The sequence below is a fragment of the Equus przewalskii genome, chromosome 2, assembly GCF_037783145.1.
Source record: "Equus przewalskii isolate Varuska chromosome 2, EquPr2, whole genome shotgun sequence".
Classification (NCBI taxonomy): domain Eukaryota; kingdom Metazoa; phylum Chordata; class Mammalia; order Perissodactyla; family Equidae; genus Equus; species Equus przewalskii.
This window is the reverse complement of record NC_091832.1, coordinates 30,022,764-30,039,936: the sequence shown is the minus strand read 5'-3', so window position 1 is coordinate 30,039,936 and position 17,173 is coordinate 30,022,764. Positions and strand designations below refer to the sequence as shown.

The 17,173-nt window shown below is 50.9% G+C and overlaps 1 long non-coding RNA gene across 1 annotated transcript; it reads right to left on the bottom strand.

Moving 5' to 3' along the window:
- Positions 1-3,671: 3,671 nt before the first annotated feature.
- On the bottom strand, positions 3,672-16,801 carry LOC139079901 (uncharacterized). The gene is made up of 5 exons (XR_011533923.1): positions 16,749-16,801; positions 8,632-8,771; positions 6,551-6,658; positions 5,412-5,555; positions 3,672-3,849 (listed from the first exon to the last, which is right to left on the bottom strand). It is a non-coding gene; the product is annotated as an uncharacterized lncRNA (long non-coding RNA).
- Positions 16,802-17,173: the final 372 nt, after the last annotated feature.

Below are 17,173 nucleotides of genomic sequence, written 5' to 3'. Positions count from 1 at the left end.
AAGAGCTAACATCTCTGAGGCCAGAGTGGTGGTGAGGATTACCGGCAGACTCGCTGTGTGACTTGGGGCAAGGCCCTCTCCCTCTCTGGCCTCAGAGTACATTGGGGGATGCTCTCAGTGAGCAGTGATGGCCATTCCAGGCTGTGCAGCTGGTGTTCTAGGGGACTCTGGCTGCTGGACTAGAGAAGGGAGGGCTATGGGCCTGGGACAGACCCTCCTCTCTTCTCTCCTTCCCACTCCACCTCCTCCAGGAAGCTCCCCGCCCCTCACCCACGCCCATTCCCCAGCTCTGTGTCCAGGGCTCTGTGGACCTTTTTTTTTTTTTTTGCCACCAGGGTGAATCGTCAATTGATTTGTTATTTATCCCACTGACAACAAAGAGAGTGAAAAGGTAATCATTCTGGGCCCTGGGGTAATTCAATTCCTGTAGCACCGTCAGCTACATTAACTTACTTCCTGGATCTCAATTCAATTAGAGCAACATTCCCCAGCATTAATAAATCAATACTCATGCCATTTGGATATATTTTGAATGTCTTTCATTATACATTGCAGGTCGGGGATGGCTGTTGAATTGGAAGTTAATGGGACAGGACAGGGCAGGTGGGGCTGCCTGGGGAGAAGCTGCAGCCGTTTGCTCTAATTGCCTTTGCTGCAGAAGAGGGCGTTAGTAAAACAGAGGCCTGGTTAACCGAGCGAGCTCGCTGGCCAGCCAGCCGGTCACAGCTCCGGTCTGGGTGGACGGAGCCGCAGTAGTTGGAGGAACTGTGTTCACCCAGCCATGTGCTCATTCGTTCGTTCGTTCATTCATTCATTCATCCGCCATCCCTCTCAGTCTTCCTTCCAGCCTCAGTCCTCCTCTCACCCTCCTCCCAGTTCCTCCCATTCCTCCTGCTCTCCCTCCTCCTACTGCTTCTCCCATCCTCCCTCTCACCCTTCCTCCGGGTCATCCTCTCATCCCTCTTCCCATCTCTCCCCCATCTTCTTCCAATCCTTCCTCCTATCTTTTCTCCTTCTTTCTTCCAATTTTCTTTCCATCCTTTCATCTTTTATCCATCCAGACCATTTTACTGAGGACCTATTGGGCACTAGGCCCTACTCTCTGAGCCTTCCTAGTTCTCTAATCAAATTTCTCATCGGATAATGTCTTTTGACACATGAATAAATTGAGGACCAAAGAGACAAGCGCTGAGCCACAGGTGGAATCCTCGCCCTCCCAGCATGGAGGCGCAGGGCCTTTGCACCTGCTGTCCCCTTTGCTCAGATCACTCTCCCCCCAGGTATCCATATGGTTGGCTCCTCCCCTTCTGTGTTTGTTATCTGTTGCCACATAACAAATTACCCCAAAATTTAGTGGCTTAAAGCAGCAAACATTCATTATCACATAGTTTCTGTGGGTCAGACCCCAGGAGTGGCAGGGTCTGGCTCAGGCTCTTTGAGGAGGCTGCCCTCATGTGGAGGCTTGACTGGGGCTGGAGGGCCCACTTCCCATGTGCCTCCCTTATGTGGCTGTTGACAGGAGGCCTCAGTTCCTCCCTGGCTGGGAGCAGAGAGGTTAGTTCCTGGACGGGCCTCCCCACCGAGCTGCTTGAGCATCCTCATGACATGGCAGCTGGCTTTCCCCAGGGCAGGTGATCCAAGAGAGAGAGGGAGGTGGAAACAGCGACGTATCTTATAACCTACCCAGGAGTCAGAGGCATCACTTCTGGCACATTCCACTTGTTAAAGGCGAGTCACCAAGTCCAGTCCACACTCAAAGGGAGGCTGAGTCCATGCTCAAGCTCCATCTCTTGAGGGAAGAGTAGTAAAGAATTCGTGAACGTTTTAAAAGCACTGTGTGTTCTGTCGGGTCTCGCTCCTTCACGTCCCCTGTTCAGAGATGCTTCTGACACGTCGGTCTGTAAGAGCCCCCCACCCCCTTGCTCTGCTCTGTTTTCTCCATGGCGCTTGCCATCACCTGGCATCCTATCTATTTTAATTATTAATCCTGTTTATTGTCTGTCTCTCCCCACTAGGAGAGGCTCTGTGAAATCAGATACCTTGTCAGTTGTGTTCGCTGCTATATCCCCAGCACGAGAACGGTCCTGGCCCATAGCATGTATGTGATAAACAATTGTCGAATGCAAGGATGAAGCTGAGGCTGAAGGAAGAGACAGCAGTGCTGACCCCCCTGGTCTTCACTGCCTCTGGATCCAACCCCGTTTGGGCCCTGTGGGACCTGAAACCTCATCCTGTGCCAGATTGGGGGGCTGCCTGGCGTGAGGGCCAGTCCAGGTCCCAGCTTGGCCATTAGCCTTTGGTGTGATGCTGGACACGTCCTTTGCCCCGGCTCAGCCTCCGCTTCTCCGAATGATAGGAGTGTGCTGGATGTCCCAAGCACCCACTAGGTGCCACGCAGGGTTCTGGGCCCCAGACAGACACAGTGCCTGCCCTCATGGGGCTGAGAAGCCTCCAGAAGAAAACCACGAGGGTCCTTCCAGCTCCGTGTGCCCCTGTTCTCCCTTGGCCCTCTGGCAGACGCTGTGTGGACTGAACTGTCTCCACAAATTCATTTGTTAAAGCCCTAGGACCTTCGTGTGATGGGCCTTTGGGAGGTAATTAGGATTAGACAGCCTGAGGACGGGGCCTCATGATGGAACTAGTGGCTTTATAAGAAGGGGAAGAGAGGTCACTCTCTCTGTCTCTGCCGTGTGAGGACACAGCAAGGAGGTGGCAGGCTACAAGGCAGGAAGAGGGTCCTCACCAGGAATCTAATCGGCTGGCACCTTGATCCTGGACTTCCAGCCTCCAGAACTGTGAGAAATAAATGTCTGTTGGTTAAGCTCCCAGCCTTGGGTATTTCGTTATAGCAGCTCGAGCTAATTAATAGAGATGCTGATGACCAACTGCCTGAGTTCAGAGAACCACAGCCTCCACGTTAGACTGGGATATTTAAAAACCGGGACTCTCCTGGAAAGGGGTGGAGGGCCACTGGAGGGAGGGATGGCTTTAAAGCCAGTATGAGAGGCTATGGAGAACAAGCTTGTTCACCTCTGGGCCTTTGCACATGCTGTTCCTTCTGCTTGGAACTCTTTCTCTCCATTCCTCACTCCTCACCCTTTGGGTCTTGACTTCAACGCCACCTCCTCCAGGAAGCCCTCTGCTGGTTTCTGTAGCCCCTGGGCTTCCCGTATGCATGCATGCTCCACACTGGGCAGTAACTGTTCCTTGCCATCTGTTTCCACTCAGCATCTCCCGTGAGCACCCCAGGGGCAGCATCCTGAGCTGGGGTCCTCAGGGCTGGTGCCATATCTGCCTGGGAAGCTAGCTTCAGTGAGGTTAAGTGCTCTGCCAAGATCACACAGCTGGTGATTGTCTGAGCTGTGGCTCAAACCCAGTGTGTGCTCCTGTCTCTGCTCCACAGATCTCTGCTCTGGAGCATTTTCCCAAACCTCCTGTATCTTCATGAAAAATGAGTCATGTCTCAGTTGGAGGAACTGAGGCCCAGAGCTGGCCCATACCCAGCCTGCCCTGAGCCCGGCCCCTCACCCCGAGGAAACCTTTGGCCCAGCGATGCATCCACTGCCTTGCAGGGAGCTCCAGCCGCATGCCGCCCGAGACCCCTGCCTGCTCTCCTTTACTCAAACACCCAGGAGAGAGCTGGCGTGGGTCCCACTCTCCAGGTGATAAGACAGAGGTCCCTTGTTTATTCTCATTCAGCCAAAAGTTCAGAGCAGGGATTCAAACCCGGGTCCAGTGTACCTTTAACCGAGAATCACGGAGCCCCTGTGAAGCTCCAAGTGAGAGTCAGGTCAGCGGCCATTCGCCCGTTCTCCCTGCACTGTTTAATCGATAATCAATGTGATGTCCCTGAGGGGAGACAGACAATGCATAAATAAACAAACACATCAACAAGGGGATTCCAGAGAGGTAAGTGCCTTAGGGAACGGAGCAGGGACCTGACAGGGTGCCCAACCCAGGAGGGGACTTCTCTAGGTTGGGGCTCCTCTCTGAGGAGGGGACGCTGGAGCTGCAACCCGAGTGTCCAGGAGCTGGCCATCAGAGGTTTGGGGAAACGCTCCAGGGTAAGAAGAAGGGCAGCATTTTGAGGAAAAGGAAGAACATCCTGGAGGGGTGGAGCCTGGGGAGGGAGGAAGGAAGCCCCAGGCCGCCTGGCTCCCATGGGGGAACCACTGCAACTGCTGGGCTGTTGGCCAGCCTGGGTCCAGCTCAGGGCTGCATGGTGGGTGGATCCATGAGCCAGGAAGGGCAGGGGCCCATCGGCCAAGCCATCCTGGCTGTGGCCTCCTGGGTGAGGTCCCCTGAGTGAAGGCCGCCTGTCAGTGAGACCGAGCTGGGCTCTGTGACGGTGCAGGTGGCTGTGCTGCCTATGGCCGACTCCCCGGGCAGAGGGGGAGGCAAGAGCTGCAGGCACGGAGCTCTGCTGCCCCCAGCGCCTGTGTGGGCCACACATGGGGATGGTATCGCTCAGGGAGAAGGGCCTCAAATCCCAAGGCCCCAGCTCAAGCACAAGGCCTGGGACCAGCTGCAGGGGTCAGAGGCCTGACTGTCCCTCATCCTTGTGTCATCCCTGGGCCAGACCAAGGCCTCTGGGGTCCTCAGCAGGCCCTGGGGAGAGAGGCCTGCCCCGGGAGGAAGTAGAGATCCAGAGCTGAGGCCCTGGGCCCGCCCCTTCTGCCCATCTTCACTGCCCTCTCCCTGGCCGCACCCCGACTACTCCCAAATTGTTGGACAGAGACTGAGCAATGGCCTTCTCAGGGAGAACAAAGGACAAGGCTGACTTGGTCATGGTTTGACTTGACACAGGCTTTAACATTGGTGGGTGGAGGTCAGAGACCTGGGACCACAGAAGAGGCAGTTGTCCTGTCTCCAAGGCCCTGAGGGGACAGCTGAGGACAGTGGGAGGCACATGGGCTTTGAAATTTGAAAAAATAATTTGAGCTCAAATCCTAGATCCCCCTAGTGTGACTTTGGACAAGCCACCTCGCCTCTCAGTCCTCATTTGCAGAATAGGTTTGTACAGTGTGCCACCAAGGCCACCAAGGTTAGAGATTAAAGGAGAGAGGCAAACAGGGAGCCCATCATCCCAGGCACTCAGCAAATCTTAGCCTCCTCCCACCACCCACCTTTCCTCGTTCAAATTTACCTTTATGTCCCCACCCTCCCTCCACCTGTGTCACCGATAGCTGTGTGACCCACATAAGACTTTTGCTCTCTCTGGGCTTCACAGAGTTGGGGAGCAGGAGGGACGTCCAGTTTCATGTAATGAACCCATGTTTGCATGTAATGACAAACTAAGGCCCAAGGCCAATGCCGAAGCAGAACTTTGGTCCCTGCGAGGCCACAGCTGTCCTGGCCTTCCCCATTACCAGGCTGCGAGACTGAGAGCAAGTCCCTTCCCTTCTCCAGACCTCAGTTGCCCATCAGAATCACGAGGGGTTGAGCCAGATGTTTTCTGAGGATCCTTCTTGTTCTGTTTTTGCCGGTTCTGGGATTCTGTGAGTCGGATCAGTAGGATTACAACTTCGGCCTTGGAAGCCACCAGGTCGACTCATCTAAGAAGACAAGCAGCTGGATTTCCACGCTGCAGCCTGGGTCACACCTCCAAGCCTTTGCCTGTGTCCCTCTCTCTGCCAGGAACAACTCCCCACCCTGGCGAGCTCCTTCGCTCACATCACAAACGCTTATGGCACACCACTATGTCCCCTCGAACACAAAGATTTACCTGCCCACCAGCCTGTCTGTGTGAAACCACCCACCACCCCCACCCAGGCTCCCAGGCCCCGAGCACACTCCCAGCATTAGACACACGCCACCCTAGTGTCTTTATTTGTGTGTGTGTCCCAGGAGCTCCTGGAGGACAAGGCTGGGTCTGATACACTTCTGTGCCCAGCATCGGGCCTGGTTCACAGCTGGCAGTAAGAATCTATTGAATGAATGAATGAGTGAATGAATGATAAGTCAGAGTCCAAGGCAAATGGCAGCTGACAGGCCTCGCCCTGGTCTCTGGCCAAGACCCAGTCCCCTGCCTGGTTTGTCCACTCGAGTGAGCAGCCCGGGTCCACCCGGCCACTGGAGTCACTAATGAGCATCGATTCAGATCGGGCCATCCATCATGCCGCGGGAGCCCCTTTCCTTAAAGAACATTAGGGAGCGAATGTATCATCGGTGACTGGAGGCCTGATAAAGCAGGCACCTCGCGAAATTTAGTATTCAACTCATAAAGGCCCTAAAAGCACTTTTCAATTATGAATGGCCTGGGGGGACTCCTTCTCCCTTCGCCGGGGGATGGATAAAGATGGAAAATAATAGCATATCAATATGGTTGCGACTTAGCGGGATTAATCTGGAGGAGTTCAAATCGCTGCTCCTCCCCACCACCCACGTGCTCAGGTGCACCGGGAAGGACCTGGCCAAGGCGACCCTCACTGGGACCCCCGTGGGCAGGGCTGTCCCCCAACAGATCAGCACCTCAAGGGCCAAGACCCTCTGTTAGCTTCCCTCGCGGCTGCACCCCAGACATTCCCCGGCTCTGAGCCGTTCTTCTTACCCACGAGGCCTCCAGGGCCGGCCTTTTCGTGATGGATCTTGAAGCTTTGCACTGTGCTTCGCGTGTGAAAGGAGTCTTTATCCTGATTGTGGTGACGGTTGCTCAGATCTATACACGAGATAAAATCTCACAGAACCATACAACAAAAAAAATAAAAGAATGCAAGAAAGTGCATGTAAAAGCTGGGCAAAGGGTATACGTTCGTGCTATTTCTATAACTTCCTGTGAATTTTAAACCATTTCAAAATAAGAAATTATCATAAAATATAAAAAATGAGTTAAAAACGTGAAACGTGGTTTTTGAAGGAACCAAGGGAATGAGCTTGCGCTGGTGGGATTATAAATAGGCCCAACAGCTTCAGAAGACAATCGTGCATTATCTGGTGTGGTAGGCAGAATAATGTCTCCCTGACAAAGATGTCCACATCCTGATCCCCAGAATTTATGAATATGAATATATGGCAAAGGGGAATTAAGATTTTAGATGGAATTAAGTTTGCTAATCAGCTAACCTTGAGATGGGGAGAGGATCCTGGATTACTCAGGTGGGCCCAATATAATCAGAAGGTCCTCATAAGTGGGTGGGGAAGGCCTCAGAGTGAGAGATTTGAAGATACTACACTGCCAGCTTTGAAGATAGAGGATGGGGTCATGAGCCAGGAATGGAGGCAGCCCCTGGAAGTTTGGAAAGGCCAAGAACAGATTCTTCCCTACGGCCTCCAAAAGGAACACAGCCCTGACAATACCATTTCGGACCTCTCTCTTCAGAACTTTAAGATAGTAAGTGTGTTTTTTTAAGCCACTAAGTTTGTGATAATTTGTTACAGCAGCTATAGGAAACTAACACATCTAGTAAATAATATTTCTGAATTAAATAGGCACACATCCTAAGACTCAGCAATTTCACTCCTAAAGAAAATCTTTGGTTTGCCTGGGTCACAGCTGTGATGTGGAGATGCTTACAAGAATGTTCATAGTAGCATTATTTAAAATAACCCAACAAGAAATAATCCAAATGCCCTTCCGTAGGAGATGGGTAAGTCCGTTGCGGTATATTCCTACAATGGAATATTACTCAGCAGTGAAAAGGGATGAATTACAGCCACACAAAAACACACAGCTGGATTTCACAACACAGTGATGAACGAAAGAAGCAAGTCACAGAAAAAGACGTACAGTAGGATTCATTTATATAGAGCTCAAAAATAGGCAAAGCTAAAAAGATTACATTGTTAAGAGCTATCTTTTTAGGGAGTAAAACTATAAGGAGAAGAAAGAGAATGACTAATGCAAAATTCTGTATGTTGGTTACCTCTTGGGAGAAAGATAAGAAGCGGTTAAGACCCACAAGGAGTCTCAAAGGTACAGTAATGTCTTGAGCTGAGTGCTGTGGACATAGGCGTCTGTTTTATAATTATTGTATATTATTATACTGTACTTTATTGTATTAATTATTATCATTACTTAAACAGTATGCGTATGTTTATATACCCTTTTAAGTGGATGGCATAGTTCACAATAAAATAAACATTCTTTAAGTGCCCTTGCTTTTGAGGATTCCTTTGATCCTTTTTGTTATACTATGAATGAGGCAGGTTGGGAGTCATTACCTTCATCCTACAGCTGGGGAAATTGAGGCTCCGAGGGATTAAATGACTTACTCAAGCTCACCCACCTCCTCCCCAGGCTTCACCTCTAGCCACTCACCCCATCTCTCGATGCTCTGGGCTGACCGAGGTCAAGGAAGCAATGAGACAGCAGGAAGAGAAAACAGGAGTCTCTTCCTGGCTTTTGAATTTCAAAAAGGAAATCAAAACTTCAGGTCGTGGAGAAATTTTGGAGATTGTGTAAGGTTTGAGAGCAAATTCCCCCAACCCTCGGATTATGTAAAGATTCCTGGGCTGATGTAAGTCCAAATGTGTATGTGTGTAGTGGGGTGGCATAGGGAATTTGGGGCGGCGTAGAGATTGTGGCACCCTGAGAAAGGTGGACCCCACATTATATTCCTGCAGGCAAGAATTATAGGAGGACAATGGAACCCCAGAGAGCTTCATAGGATCTGAAAAATCTATAAATCTCACTTCCAGGGAGAAAACAGGGAGGCAGGAAGATCCCAGAGTAAACAGTGGCTGTGTGGCGTGTGAGCTGATAGGAGCTGGGGTAGCTTCACTGAGCTTCCTGAAGCAGGTTCTGTGTAGGAGAAGGCATAAATAACCAAAATCTGAAATGAAATAAAGGAGACGTCACTACAGAGTTTACAGATATTACATAGATTTAAAAATTAATTAAAAGATACTGTGTAAAGTTTTACACTAATAAATTCGATAATCTAGATGAAATGGACAAACTCCTTGCACAATTCAACTAAACATAAACTGACAGAAGAAGAAATAGAAAATCTGGGTAGTCCTATGTATTTTAAAGGAAACATCCATTTTAAAAAAAAGTATCACAAAGAAAATTTTAGGCATAGATGGTTTCACTGGTGAATTCTTCTGATCATATAAGGAAGAAGTGATACCAATCTTCCACAAATTGGTTACAGAGAATATATTTTAAAATAACATTTTCTAACACATTTTTGAGGTCAGTATAACCCTGACACCAAAACATTGCAAGAAAAGAAATTAAAGATCAATAAAGATCAATTTCTCTCATGATTAATTAACACCTCTAAGTCTCAGTTGTTCATTTGTAAAATGGAGATAATAATAATCTTCCTTAAAGAGTTCTTCTAAGGATTAAATGAGATAAATGCAAAAATCCTCATCAAAACATAAGCAGACCAAATCCACATGTATTTAGATTATTATCAAGTTGGGGTTTTTCTCCGCAGGAATGAGAGGTTTGGTTTAACATTTAAAAATCAATTATTGTAATTGACCATTTTAATACAATAAAGGAAATAAAGGATAAAAATCATACAGTCATCTCAATAGATGCGAAAAAATCATTTGATAAAATTCAGCACACATTCATGATTTTAAAACTCTAAGAAAATATGAAAAATAAGAAAAATGTCCTTAACCTGATAAAAAGTATCTATATAAAACCATACCAAACATCACACCTAATAGTAAAATATCGAGACCCTTCCTCTGAGATCACTCATGAGGCAATTGCATCTACTATCACCACCTCTACTCAATATCATACTGGAGATCCTAGCCAGAGCAATTAGATAAGAAAAAAAAAGGCATAAAGGTTATAAAGGAAGAAGCAAGAGACAGTGTGGTCATGTCCATAGAAAATCTAAAATAATTTACAAAAAATTAAAATTAATTGGAAAATTTAGCAAACAATTGTATTTCTATATACCGGTAATAATAATTAGAAAATACAACGTAAAAATATATAATCTATAATAGAATAAAAAATATCAAATAACTAATAATAAATCTAAAATGAGATGTATAAGACCTCTACACAAAAAGACTATAAAACATTATTCAAAGAAATTAAAGACTTAAAATGAAGAGTATACCATGTTCATGGATTAGAAGACTCAATGTTATAAAACTGTCTGTTCTCCATAGATTCAGGGCAATCCAAATGCAAATCTCAGCCGAATTTTTTGGTGAAAACTAAGTTAATTCAAAATTTTTTATGAAAATGCAAAGGTTAAGAATAGCCAAGACAATCTTGAAGAAGAACAAAGTTAAGGAACTTAAACCACTGAATATCAAGACATAAAGCTAAAGTCATTAAGATAGTGTAGTATTAATGCAAGGAGAGATAAATAGACCAATGCAACACAAAAATAAAGAAGATTCCATTTCTTGCACATCTGAGTTTGTGGACTGAGGGTTTTTACTCACTCCACAGCCCTAAGTGCCATAAGGGCATCTAATGGGTGGCCCTTGACTTTGCCATGAGCATCAGGAATGCTTCCTTGATGACACGATGAGAAACCTGAGATCTGAAGAAAAAACAGAGAGAGCATGTGCAAGGGCCCTGTGGGTGTAGAAAACCTGGCCCATTCAAGAAGTTGAGAGAAGACTCATGAGGCTGGAGCACAGAGAAAGGGAACTGTGGCCAGAGAGGTCAAAGGTCAGCATGGCCTCGAGGGCCACAGTAAGAAGTATGACCTCATTTCCACTTTCATGTTTCTCACCCCTGCTCAGGGGCGGCTTCCCGTAAGACTGGGAGCTCTACAAGAGTGGACGCTGGCTCTCCATGACCTTGGCAGCAGTAGAAGGTGCTCAGAGGTGTTTGATGAGTATGTGTGATGGGAGAGCGGGGACAAAAGCCAGAACCAGCAATTCCTTGTCCAGGGCTCTTTCTGGTCACCTTAGTCCCTCAAGGCTTCCAACTGCTCCCAAGCCTTCACCAGGGTCCCCCTCTCTCACTCTCCTTAAATACAAATGCTTAAAGATTAAAGCTTAAATACAACCCTTTGGTTTACACAGAAGACCTTATCAGTGTCGTGGTGTCCTCCTATTCTCCCTGAGAATGTGGCCACCCGAGGCCGGGGTGGGCATCTCGTACATCTGTCCCCCAGCTCCTGACACAGGGCTGGAACCTAGTGAGGAATCAGCAGACACTTGAAATGTTTTCTGACAGATTTATGGTCAAATCCCAGCTCCGTCTTGACCTCCTTTGTGACCTTGGGCCCTTTGACTGGGCCTCTGAGGCTCAGTTGTTCATCCATAAAATGGGGACGATATAGCTACCTTCGTCCAAGAATTCTAATGAGGATTATACGAGACAGCGCGTTAGAAGCGCCTGGCAGAGCCTGCCACCCTAGCTGCTCTGGCAATCTTAGCTGCCGGTATTGTCGTTATTCTCTGAGTCTCCGTTTTCTCTTCTACAAAATAGAAAGAGGAATGAATACGCCTGGGGGTGATATCCGCAGAGGCATTCACAAACTACCTTCTCTACTTCGATAACAGTTAAAATTGCCCATCAAGCACATATTGCTTTTGTCATGTTTAATCTGGGTGATCCTTCCCTCCCAGGATTGTCATCAAGATTAAACAAGGCTGTGTACTTAGAGCACTTAGCACACTACCTGGTATTCATAGTAGTAAATAGTGAGTGTGGCTGTTATCAACAACAAGCAGAGTCCTTTGTCCTGGAACTGGCCTTCTCAGCACGCCAAGTCTTGCCCTGCCCACCCAGCGGGTGGCTTTTTAGAGACAGGAAAGGTTCCCCAGCTGATGCACAAACCACTGGAGACCCTTCTCCTGTGCCCTGTGCCACCTTCTCCCCTGTCTTTCCTGTAGAGGATATACTTCCGGAGCCTTCAGCCTGCCTCCTCTCAGGATGAAAAGGATACCAAAATTTGCTGGCTCCATTTAGGCCCCTGGACATCAACCCCAAAATAGTAGCTTCTGTCCCGATGCCATGTGCAAGCCAGCCCTCACATCAGAGGCATTTGCGTCTTCAGGTGAGGCAGGCCACCTGGGTGTGGAGTTGAGCCACCAGTGGCTCTGGGTGACAGCCCAGGGGACCAGAAGGCTGAGGCCCGTGCACCCAGGAAATAGGCTCTGTGGTCCCCGTGGGCTCCAAGGCAGAGAGGGAATGTCACTCCTAGTCAGCTCCTCCCTCTTTGACTCCCAGCCAGAGCTAGAACCCTAGCCAGAGGATGCACTTCCCAAAGCCTTAATGATGGGAGAAAAGCCCTCGTCCCCCCACCTCCCTGGACCAGGCCACCTCGTCTCTCATCTCGCCCAGAGTCAGGCTTCTCGGCAGTTCTCCAGTTCCACCTTCAGCCTGTTAGCGAGGCCAGGTGAGGCTGCACCACAGTAAAAGATGATTGCCAGGTCTCTGTGGCTTACAGGAACAAAGACGTATTCTGTGTACATAATAGCTTTCTTGTCTATTGAATGCTCCTTCCCCACACACACGAGAGCGTAAGTTTCTTGGGAGCGCGTGTGTCTGTCCTGTTCACCACTGTCCCTGTATCTCAGTAGGGGTCCAGCAAGTGCGAGTGGCATGGATGAAAGACTCAGATGGAGACAGGAGGGGCTGGGCCTGGCCCAGACAGCCCGTGCATGTGAGGACCATGAACCCTTCCTACCCCATGCCCCGTCCCCAGGACATCATTGCAGGAGGGCAGGGGGACCTCAAGCCTCGTCCACTCCCTGTCCTGGCCCATCCACTGCAGTCCACCCGGAACCAGAAAGCATGTTTTATGCCAGCTAGAAATTCAAGAAGATGAGATCATTGATCGAGAGGCTACTCTGGACTGGGTGCTGTGGTTGGCACCCTCCCCGCAGTATCTCGAATATTCACTGTAAGCCCGTGAGATGGGTATTATGATCCTTGATCTACAGATAAGGAAACCGAGGCTCGGAGCAGCTGGCAGGTCTGCCTGCGATGGCTGTGCAGCTCACAGTTGGGAGAACTGGGATTTGAACCCAAGACTGGCTCCAAGCAAGGCCTGGGCAGGACTTCTGCGCCACCAGATGACTTTGGAAGCAGGGACTATCTTGACACCTGTAATACGCAGAATAATGGCCCCCAAGAGGCCCAAGTCTTAATCCCTGAAATCTGTGACATGCAAAAGGACTTTGCAGGTGGCCTTAAAGACTCGACGTGGAGGAGTACCCGGGTCATCCCTTGTGAGTACTCCGGCCCATCTGGATGAGGGAGGCAGGAGGGTCAGACTCAGAGAGAGAGAGATTGGAAGGTGCCAGACTGATGGCTTTAAATATGGAGGAAGGAGGTCACAAACCAAGGACTGTGGGTGGCCTCTAGAAGCTGGAAAAAGTAAGAAAACAGATTCCCTGGAGCCTCCAGAGCGAACGGGCTGGGCCGACCTCTTGATCTCAGGCCAGCGGAACCTCTGACCCACAGAACTGGAAGATGACAGATCTGTGTCAGTTAAAGCTGGTAAGACAGTGGTACTTTGTCACAGCAGTAAGAGGAAAGTAACACAACCCCTCACTGTCCTGGGCAAGTGTCCTGCCTCCCCATCTCCCCAGCTGAACTGTCAGTGCTCTGACTGCAAGAGCCCAGCAAGTGGCAGTGGGGCATACAGTAGGCATGCAACAATGACTCGGAAGGAGCAGTTCAGTGGCAGGCGGTGGAGAGGAGGATTCACCACGAACCCAAGAGGAGGAGCCTGGAGGGGACATGCACTGGGCAGGCAGGTGCCCTGGGCAGGCAGGGTGCTGGCTAGAAAGGCCCCAAACACTCGCCCCTGCAGCACTGCAGAGAACCCGGGGCCTCCGCTGGAAGGACCCCCGAGCCAGGCAGTCGCTCCCAATTCACACCTGCAAACACTGAAACCCAGAGAGAGGAACTGACTCGACCAAGACCACTCAGCAAGCTGGTGGCCAACAGGGACTAGAAATTCGATCACCTGCCTCCCCATCAGTCTCGGTCCCATGCCTCTGACCAGCCCTGCTGCACCCTGGGAGGTGAAGCCGTTTCTCATCCAGGCACCAGCATGACTGAGCCTCTGACCTGCTGGGGGCCGAGTGCAGGTGGGGGTGGGGGGGGCACGTGGAGAGGACCGGGGCCTGTTCCGTACCCAGAGCTCTCCGTCTAGCAGAGAAGGGATGTGATCAGGAATCGGAGACCCAGTTCTAGTCCCAGTTCTGCCGCTGAGTGACTTTCAGCTGGCTACTCCCCTCTCTGAGCCTCAGTTTCCCCATCAAGGGATGAACTTGATCTCTGAGGGCTTCTTTGGCTCTTGTGTGGTGTGACTGCCATGAGGCCGGCCCTGCGCCTCCTGCCCCAGCCGGGCCCACAGCATCTCAGCAAGCTTGCCTCCTCTCCAGGCTGCAGCCCTGTCCCCAGCCCGGGGCTCAGCAATAGGCATTTCCCACCCTGTCCTGACCCCTGCCGCTCCCCTCCCCCTTACCTACCAGAGCAGCTAAGCTTCCAGTCTACCCGCTCTGGGGTCCTAACCCCAAAAAGAGGAGGGGCTCGGATGACACGACGCCAAAAGGCATCTGGCCCCAGTGCCTGAGTCTCTCCTGCCCCCAGCTCCCTTCACTGGGCCCTCCTGGCCCTCCTCTCAGGCCTACCATGACCACTGCCTGCCTGGACCCCCAAGCTGTGGGCCCTGTGCCCTGCCAGCTGGCCTGGACTTTCTCTCTAGGCCTCAGCAGTCTTCAAGCTCTTCCCAACCCCAACATTCCAGAGACTGCCCAAGCCTCTCGAAGCCCATCGTGTAGAAAGGCCTACAAAGGAGTGAGTCCTAATATGAAAATCAATGCACAGGGAGGATCTGCAATTGCCCGAAGGACACACAGCGAAAGCGTGGAGCCCTCAAATTCAATGTCTTCACCTCGGACCACTCCCCAGCACCCTTCAACTGCCCAGCAACTCCCTCTGACAGCCTGAAGGACAGGGAGAGCAGCCAGCCTCAGTGACCGATGTCCAAGACCGCAGTGATGCTATTCTTTCCTCGAGTGAGCTCCGCCCACCCTGTGCCAGATTTAGCCGTTTAATGCAGCCGGGCCTGCTCCGTCCCTGCCTCTCAGATTAGCTCTGGAACGGGGCTTTGAATGCCTGCCCAGAGACACTCAGCTTAAAACACCGGGAACCAGAAAAAAAATCGACCACATTTAATGGAGCCGTCAGCGGGTGGGTCTGGGCTGTCCATTATGCGGCCCTGCCCGCCCAGGGAGCCCAGCCACGTGGCCGCCTGACCACAGCATTAAGGCGACATTAGCCCACAGGCCAGGCTGGGGGAGGAGCTGCGGGAGCCCAGGCCTGGGCCTGCCTCTCCCGCTCCCCACCCCAGGGCCCAGGGGTCCGTGGTGCCTTCAACAAGCAGCAGGCAAGGAGGCCTCGCTGGGCAAATTTACCCCTCGGGTCTCAGAGCCCTGCTGCAGGACAACCCTGGGTTGTCTCTCTCAGGCCTGACACTCTCAAGGCCCACCCATCGGAGCTCCACTGCAATGGCAGAGAGAGTATCCGGCAAGGCCCCTGGGGACCCCTGTGCCCACATAGTGCCCTGCCTGATGCCTGACTTGCCACCATTGTTGCTGCTTTGCTTTTGCTCTTTAAAAATTGCCCTCATTAACATTCCAAGTTGCTCTAGAACACTGTCTCCCAAAAGGTGTTCCAGGAAACGTGGGTCTCTCTAGACGCTTCGTGGAAAACAAAGAGGGAAGAGGGGTTCCATAGTCAAGTAAGTTTGGGAAGCACTGCGAATGCCAGGTCCCGCTTGGAGAGTTAGTAAATGCATTTACAAAGGCTAGTAAATGCTCTGAGAAGTCCTGCAGGAGAGTTTGATTTTATTTAATCCATTTCCCAGGCTTATTTATTTAATTACAGAACCCTGCCCTTTATCTTGGCAGAACACCCATTAATATTCTGAGGGCCTGGTGTTTCAGGGAACACTCTTTGGGAAATGACATGTTAGGGGTCTGAGTCTCTGGCCTTCCCCAAGCGCCAGCTGTGGTCAGAGGCTCCGATTATGGGGCTGGTCAAAGCCTATGAAGACAGTAGGAGGAGTCTGGCCTTCAATTACAGGTGAACCTATGGGCCAGAGTCACGGCCTATCCAGAATCAAGGGAGGGAACACAGACCCATCTCTCGACGGAAGGGGGGCCAATGTCACATGGTAAGCAGCGCGTGGGTGGCCCCCTATCACCCACCCCAGCCCTCCTCTGGTGGAGTGGGGAGTTGGCTGCAGAAGGAAGGCCTCACACCCGTCAAGGCCCCTTCTCAGAAGCTCAGCGCTTAAACCCGTGCTCTCTGGAATTTCTTCTACAGATTCACGGGACACTCGATGTCCCAGCAGAAGCCCTAAGCCAGGAGCTGTGGGATCTGCTCCTGCTGTTGCCGACAGCCTGCTATGTGACCCAGGGAAGGCCTTTGGCCTCTCTGTGCTAGGGGCTGCAGGTGTGAGCCCTGAGACCCATCGGCGTGGACACGCGTCTTCTCCTGTCCTCCCAGGTACGCTGGGCTGCTGTGTAGAGTTCTCTGAGATCCCCTCAGCCCAAGGCTTGTCAAACACCTTCTCTGTGTCCATCCTGTGCAAGGTGCCGGGGCCTCAGTTCACCCCCACTCCTCAAAGCCATGATTCTCTTACTGTAGGCCAATGTGGAGCACCCGTTGCTGCCGTCTTCAAGGAAGAAAAGCAATTTGCAAACATGGATCTCCCAAATGTGAGAGAAGAAAGCAAATGAGACATCCAAGTTCCTTTCATGTGAACTTTTTGGGGCCACCGATCCCTTGCAGGGTGACAGACGGTATTTTCCAAAGATGGCCACCACTACAACTTTCATCCCACCTGTTCTTCCAGCGCCGTGACGATGACCTTCTCTGCCCCTCCCTTGGTCTGGGTGGGCCTGAGATAATGGCAGAAGTGACGCTATGTGACTTTGGAGGTGAGGTCATAAAGGGCACCCCAGCTTCCACTTGCCCCTTTGGGACACACCCTCCTGGAACCCGACGCCATGCTCTGAGGAAGCCCAGGCCACAGGGAGAGACCACATGCGGGCGGTCCAGCCAACAGGCCAGCTGAGGTCCTAGAGGACGCTGGCGTCTGCCGTCAGATCTGACCGAGGAAGCCGTCAGGACGACTCCAGCCCCAGCCACCCTCGGATCCTAACACACGAGAAACCTGAGCAAGAGCCACGCAGCCGAGCCCAGGCAACTCTCGGAACAGAGACAGTAATAAAATGCCAGTCCTGTAAATCACGGACTTTGGGATGA